Genomic DNA, 7,500 nt, shown 5'->3' with positions numbered 1-7,500 from the left:
CTAATCATTCGCTTTACCGGATGAAACTCCGTTTGTTCTCTTTGCGAGCACCAGCTATCCTGAGGGAAACTTCGGGGGGAACCAGCTACTAGATGGTTCGATTAGTCTTTCGCCCCTATACCCAACTCCGACGATCGATTTGCACGTCAGAATCGCTGCGGACCTCCACCAGGGTTTCCCCTGGCTTCGTCCTGGCCAGGCATAGGTCACCATCTTTCGGGTCCCAACGTGTGCGCTCTGGGTTCGTCCGGCCGACTCGACCAAACCCTTTTAAGGGGGAAAGATCTCGCGAGCATTCGGACGCCCTGGGGTTGCGCCCGCTCTGTTCGAGACGGGATCACCCCTCGCGGATGCACCCTCATCGGGGCCGCTTCACTTTCATTGCGCCTCGCGAGTTTAGTTTGATAATTTCTCGACGACTTGCGCACATGTTAGACTCCTTGGTCCGTGTTTCAAGACGGGTCGGGTGGGACCCGACTTCTACTCTCCGCTCTGGGCCTCCACAGGTTGAGCACCGCAACTTTTTCTCTTTTACAAAAAAAAAGCTACGACACCTCCCGGGAGGAGACAGGTCACGACCGGGCAGTACTGTTGGGAAACGCCGCGCTCGTCATCGCGGCACCCGCGAAGGTAACCACGAATACTCGCTAACGGACGCCCCGTGTAACAGACACCCAGTCGGTCGCGGAGTCCTACTAGGCCCCCCACTTGCGGACCTTGGCGTGGCTATTGCGATCGCAGAACGACTTATGCAAGAGAGCCGCCAATTCAGGCAGTCTCCATGCAGCGTTAAGGGCATACAACCAAGTGCCGGGAGCGGGGACTTGTTCGACCTTCGAGGGCCCACCCGTTTAACCCCCCTGAACGGTTTCACGCACTCTTGAACTCTCTCTTCAAAGTTCTTTTCAACTTTCCCTCGCGGTACTTGTTCGCTATCGGTCTCGTGGCGATATTTAGCCTTAGAAGGAGTTTACCTCCCGCTTAGGGCTGCACGCTCAAGCAACCCGACTCTTGGGAAGGGATCCGATGCACGGTCTCGGCTCGTCTTATCTACGGGCCTGACACCCTCTGTGGGTTGCTCGCCCCGTTCATGGAGACTTGGACGATAGATACCGGACAGACGCGCACGATCCTCCCGAACACCACATTCCTCGGCACCCGCTCAACCGGGCGCGAGGTTCGGTGCTGGGCTCATCCCTGTTCGCTCGCCGCTACTAAGGGAATCCTTGTTAGTTTCTTTTCCTCCGCTTACTGATATGCTTAAGTTCAGCGGGTAGTCTCATCTAAACTGAGGTCAGAATGAATTGTTTGTTTTCAAAAGGAGACAACACTTTATCTAGCTCGGCAGACTTTGGCGTTTTAAAGCCGGGAAAGATTGAATAATTGCCGGTTCAAATTTTTTTTTTCGAAATAAAGCGAGTCTCTCGTTATTCGCAAAAATTAATTTACGAAAAGTGACAGGGGCGTCCTGCGGCTTTTTGTATTGAAACAACGCGTCGTGCGCGAACCAAGCTTGCATAACGAGCGGTTAGAGTGAGTGATAATTCGCGGTGGTCGACACTTCGACACGCCCGGCGCACACACACAACTAAACTCGCGTTGAAGCGGTATATCGCGCACACGCAGCCGACACCTTGTTCGAGAAGATGTGTTTATTTCTAAAATTTTTTTTTGAGTTGGCTCAAAAATTTCCCATCTGTTTTGCCATCGAAAAAGGTTTCTTTTGAATAGAGAGGAAAAAAACAAAACAGGGCGAACCTTCTTTTATTTTTCCCCCTTTTTTGTATTTGAGGCATCGCGGACACTTAAGTCGCGCGGCACCCAGACGTTAGAGATTCGGGAGCTTTTTATGCGGTCAGGCCGGGTGAAAAATAAATCTCGCCGCGACCCAACATGCAAAACCAAGACTGAAAAAATCTCTGTTCGTTCATCATTCGACCGACCCTCAGTCAGATGTGGCCCGAGCGAGAAGCTGGGCCGCCATTTACGTTCAAGATTTCGATGCTCCATGTGTTCTGCAGTTCGCATGGATTAGCGCACTTTGCTGCGCTCTTCATCGATCCACGAGCCTAGTGATCCACCGTTCAGGGTCGTATATAAAACGACATATTCGTTTTCTTCTCTCTTTTTCTCCAAACCCGCCCAAGCAAATGAATGCGAGGGCGGAGAAAGAAAGCCAGAAAGAAAATGTTCCGATAAACACTCGTACTAGAATTTGGGTTTAGTGTGTTATTGTGATTTTGAATTCTTCCTACTTCATCGAGAGGGCGAAGGGCAAGCTTAAAAAACATTCGGTTTTCAACGGCATAGTGTCGGGCTTTGGAGTGTTAGTCTATACGACGCACACGCACGCAACCACGAGTATCTACGCCCGAAAAGAACGTCCAGAGTAAAGTCTCACACTTTCGTCCCCCACCGAGAATCAAAAAATCCCGAAGACGAAGAGAGAAACAAAAAAAAAACAATTTCGATTGGGCGTATCCGCTTTAAACCACCGCGCATCAGAGCGCCTGATACCCGTTCAAAATCTTGATGTTTTTTTTTTTTCCGACTCTCCATCCACCGAGTTTTTATTTTTCAAAGTGTTTGATTTAGGGACTAAGACTTTATAAAATCTCCTTTATTGTTCCTTCGGTACTCGCGGCCCAGGCGGGCTATCGTATTCTTCACTCTACTAACGTCAACACTGTGAGCGCCGCTAAAGGTCGAATGAATCTATAGAGACATTCACCATCGAAGCAGGAAGAATTTTGCTCACGGCCATAGACCAAATCGAAAGACTTTGTGTTTTTTTTTGAGCCGAGAGGAAAGAAAAATCAATTTGAAAAGGCGAATCCGCTTTAAACCACCGCGCATCAGAGCGCCTGATACCCGTTCAAAATAAATGATTTTCTTCCGTCAACCCACACATAGTTCATACGATGTCTTACGCCGAAAGACTTTTGATGGGGTTTTTTTGTTTTGCAACTTTAGTTGTTTCGTGCTCAACCAAAGCCATATGCGCAAAACATTTGTCTTGTTCGTTTATGATCCTTCCGCAGGTTCACCTACGGAAACCTTGTTACGACTTTTACTTCCTCTAAAGGATCAAGTTCGACCATCTTTCAGTCTCGCCGTTGGTAGGCACCGCACGGGCAGAGATTGCTCCCCACTCGACGGCACCCCGACAAGCCCGTCCGAAGGCCTCACTAAATCATTCAATCGGTAGTAGCGACGGGCGGTGTGTACAAAGGGCAGGGACGTAATCGACGCGGGCTAGTGACCCGCGCCTACTAGGGATTCCTGGTTCATGGGGATCATTGCAGTCCCCAATCCCAACCACGAAGGAGGTTCAGCGGTTACCCCGGTCCTTTCGGACAGGGAGAGTGAAACACGCTGATTCCTTCAGTGTAGCGCGCGTGCGGCCCAGGACATCTAAGGGCATCACAGACCTGTTATTGCTCACTGTCACGCGGCTGGACGCCGCTTGTCCCTCTAAGAAGACTGCGTGACGGACGCGAGAGCAGAAGGTATCGCCGGGGATGACGACGACCGAATAACAATAGAGCCAGCCCCCGCGAGACATTCCCGACAAAGCCCCGCCATACCTCATCCGCCAGGCAACCAACCCGTGAAGGCCGTACACCCGACGAACAGAGCACAACGAAACCAAGCCGAGAGATTGCCTCACTAAAGGAACCAGTCCCACCGAGACCCGAATCGCCGCCACCTGATCCCGACGCCTCCGTACTCCTTCGGTTTCAATTGATAAAACCCGTCACCTATTTAGCAGGCTAGAGTCTCGTTCGTTATCGGAATTAACCAGACAAATCGCTCCACCAACTAAGAACGGCCATGCACCACCACCCACCGAATCAAGAAAGAGCTCTCAATCTGTCAATCCTTCCAGTGTCCGGGCCTGTGAGGTTTCCCGTGTTGAGTCAAATTAAGCCGCAGGCTCCACTCCTGGTGGTGCCCTTCCGTCAATTCCTTTAAGTTTCAGCTTTGCAACCATACTTCCCCCGGAACCCAAAGACTTTGGTTTCCCGGAAGCTGCCCGTCGAGTCATTGGAGTAACTCCGACGGATTGCTGGTTGGCATCGTTTATGGTTAGAACTAGGGCGGTATCTGATCGCCTTCGAACCTCTAACTTTCGTTCTTGATCAAGGAAAACATTCTTGGCAAATGCCTTCGCTGTTGTTCGTCTTGCGGCGGTCCAAGAATTTCACCTCTGTCGCCGCAGTACGAATGCCCCCGTCCGTCTCTATTGACCATTACCTCGGGTCCAAAAGTAAAAGACCAGCAAAATCGGACCGAGGTCCTATTCCATCATTCCATGCTGCGATATTCAGGCGTTGGGATACACCTGCTTTGAGCACTCTAATTTGTTCAAAGTAAACGTTGCCGGCCGCCCGAGACACCCGGTGAAGGGCACCCCGAACGATTGACTGGGTGGAGCGAATCGAGTCAACTACGACCAAAATTTAAAAAAGAACCCGAAAGAACTTTCCAACTCTGGCCGCAGATACAACAACGACGCACCGACCACCACTCCGGCGATGTTGTCCGACCGTGAAGAGAGTCGGGCTTTGACACCCGGGCTCCCAGAGCGTGAAACGCAACACCCTTGATTCAGAGCGGCGCCGCCCGGCCGAAGACAGACATCCGACTACGAGCTTTTTAACCGCAACAACTTTAATATACGCTATTGGAGCTGGAGTTACCGCGGCTGCTGGCACCAGACTTGCCCTCCAATGGTTCCTCGTTAAAGGATTTAAAGTGTACTCATTCCAATCACGGGGCCTCGGAAGAGTCCCGTATCGTTATTTTTCGTCACTACCTCCCCGTGCCGGGAGTGGGTAATTTGCGCGCCTGCTGCCTTCCTTGGATGTGGTAGCCGTTTCTCAGGCTCCCTCTCCGGAATCGAACCCCGATTCCCCGTTACCCGTTGCAACCATGGTAGGCGCGTAACCTACCATCGACAGTTGATAAGGCAGACATTTGAAAGATACGTCGCCGGCGCGAAGGCCGTGCGATCGGCGTGAAGTTATCCAGAGTCACCAAAATTGGTACGGTGCGCGAGCCCGAAAGCCCGGCCCGACTGGTTTTGATCTAATAAAAGCACCTCTTCTGCGAGCCCGAAAGCCCGCAGTCGAGGCTCGAGTGCATGTATTAGCTCTAGAATTACCACAGTTATCCAAGTAGGATGGAGTGGATCTAAGGAACCATAACTGATTTATTGAGCCATTCGCGGTTTCGCCGTCTAGCGGCTTGTACTTAGACATGCATGGCTTAATCTTTGAGACAAGCATATGCTACTGGCAGGATCAACCAGGTATTTCGTGTATGTTTGTTTGATATGCATCCGGCGAGTTGCGGGTTTTTATTTCGCCCACGCATCACCAAACACACACCAAATCAACACGTTTTTCGTTTTTTTCTTTTTCTTCGGAAACTAAAATTTTTGATCGCAACGCCTGGCGTGTCACAGCGAGTCCCAGTGAAGAGAAACACCGATCCGATCCGTTTGTTGGATTTTTTTCATTTCAATTTCCAAAGTCAAAGACCATTCAACGGTCTATGAGCCCAAAGTGAATCGGATTCATTCGACCGGTCTTGATATATTCATCAACTTTTTTTCCCGTATTACGGTTTTCGACGGTCATATGTGGCGTGCTGTATGCTCATAAGTCAAGCCTGCTTTACTAAGCTGACAAGCATACATCTTTTAAATTTTTGTGGGCTCAGAGTTTTATTTTTATTTTTCCACCGCCGAGGCACACTCTCGCATCACCCCGCACGACACACACACACACACACACCTCACCGCTCAACGGTCACACGAGGCAGAATTTTCCGCAAAGACTTTCGAAGAGAAAGAGAAAACTCGGAACAACCGCGGTCAGAGGCCAGCATAGAGGCATCGTATAGAAAGTCATGGGCGGAAAAAAACAAATCATTTCAAGTCGAGACAAGCAAACCAGACTACCCCTATAAAAGTGCGCAATTCTTTAAGAGTTCACCGAAGAATGACCGAGATCAAGTATGCACGAAACGAACATATTCCAAGGGCAGCTGAATAAGCGATTCTGCGCCGAAGCGCGAGAAAAGCAAGCGGTACACCGATGGGGATCGTTTTTTTTATCGTGTTAGATTCGTTGTTGTCAAGCAAGGATTCTCAAAATGTTTTTTGCATTGCACCCAAGTTTCGTACTGATTACTTGTCGCAGACCGGTGACTGTCAAAAAAAAATTTTTTACGTTTTTTCTTGAGAGGTCACTGCCTACACACAACTCCGGGCGGGCCGTACACTCACAGCCGTTTGAATTCTCCCTTCGTGTGTCATGGCCATAACTGAGCGTACATCTTACCGGGCGCCGAGTTGATCTGGCTTGTTCGATGAACGTTCGGGATACGTACAATCGATATAGCTCCAACCGTAACTCGTTTGTAATTACGCCGGCCATACTCAGCGGGCGCTCAGCTCAGCTCTCGATATCTTCCGTCGAAGGGAAGTTCGTAGTAAAAGAGAGTCAGAGTCGACGCCACATTTTGCGGTCCTCGCATCTCATCCGATTTTTGAATTTTATAGATTTGCCATCACTTCCACCCAATTCTCTCGTATATTTCAATCTCTTGACTTTGTCCGACGGGCCGTCTTCGCCCCCCTTCAACTCCGTCCATCTCCACTTCTGTGTTCCACACAACGAGCTTCCGTCAAACGGCAAAATGTGAAATATGCGCACGCCGCACGAAATAATTTGAAAGCGTTCTGTTTGGTGGCTTTTTTATTTTTTATCTCTCGGCTCACACACACACACACACATTTCCGCCTGAACGGTAATTTTTTTTTGATACGGTGTCAAAAAGTGAAAAGACGCGCACCATTTTCTTTTCTCTTCCGTATCGTCGCTGACGGTAAACGCTGATGGTTATGATGCCGTAAGTTTGGAAGAAAGAATCTTTCCCGTCTTGTCTTGTTACGGTAAAATAACAAAGAACAAGCGTCCGATTTCTCTCACAGACGGCCACAGACAAACCACACGTGCCGAAGAAACGAAACGTCCGAAACCAAAAAAAATGTTTGACGCGCGCACCTCTTCTGAACTTTTCGACCAAGAGTCGTTGGATCGAGTGACGAGCTTCTCAGCTGTCGCACCAATCGGTGAAGCGGGCGTTTGAATTCCCGTCCACATCGCGGTTCGGATATATTTTTACATATACCGACCATCGGAAATTTCGAAAACGGTTTTACCGAAGGAATGATATTTCACACACCGACAGCTCATCGAGTTCGTCTCCGTTCAACGGTTTTTTTTTTTTAAGACTTTTTGATCGCATGGGGCTAAACTGGTTAGAGCAAAGCCGCGATCCAAGCAGTGAAAAAAAACAAAGACAGTGCAAGCGCGATCGAACGGAATCGAAACTAAAATCATGTGAAGTGGCGGGCGGAAAGGAGCTCAGCTACGGTGGAAATGAAACTACAACTAACGCCGAACCGGACAACTTCCCATTCTGCGT

At 49.6% G+C, this 7,500-nt stretch overlaps 2 non-coding genes and 1 pseudogene across 2 annotated transcripts; all 3 read right to left on the bottom strand.

Moving 5' to 3' along the window:
- Window positions 1–1,297, bottom strand: part of LOC124318943 — a pseudogene marked incomplete at its 3' end in the record, with an annotated part of 4,075 nt that extends 2,778 nt beyond the window's left edge.
- Window positions 1,298–1,939: 642 nt separating this feature from the next.
- Window positions 1,940–2,092, bottom strand: LOC124318944. The gene has a single exon (XR_006912634.1). It is a non-coding gene; the product is annotated as a 5.8S ribosomal RNA (ribosomal RNA).
- A 932-nt stretch (window positions 2,093–3,024) lies between these two features.
- LOC124318946 lies at window positions 3,025–5,317 on the bottom strand. Its single transcript, XR_006912637.1, has one exon. It is a non-coding gene; the product is annotated as a small subunit ribosomal RNA (ribosomal RNA).
- Window positions 5,318–7,500: the final 2,183 nt, after the last annotated feature.

The sequence above is a fragment of the Daphnia pulicaria genome, unplaced genomic scaffold (genome assembly GCF_021234035.1).
Source record: "Daphnia pulicaria isolate SC F1-1A unplaced genomic scaffold, SC_F0-13Bv2 h1tg000086l, whole genome shotgun sequence".
Classification (NCBI taxonomy): Eukaryota; Metazoa; Arthropoda; class Branchiopoda; order Diplostraca; family Daphniidae; genus Daphnia; species Daphnia pulicaria.
Note: the sequence above shows the minus strand (reverse complement) of the source record. Positions and strands in the feature narration are given on the sequence as shown.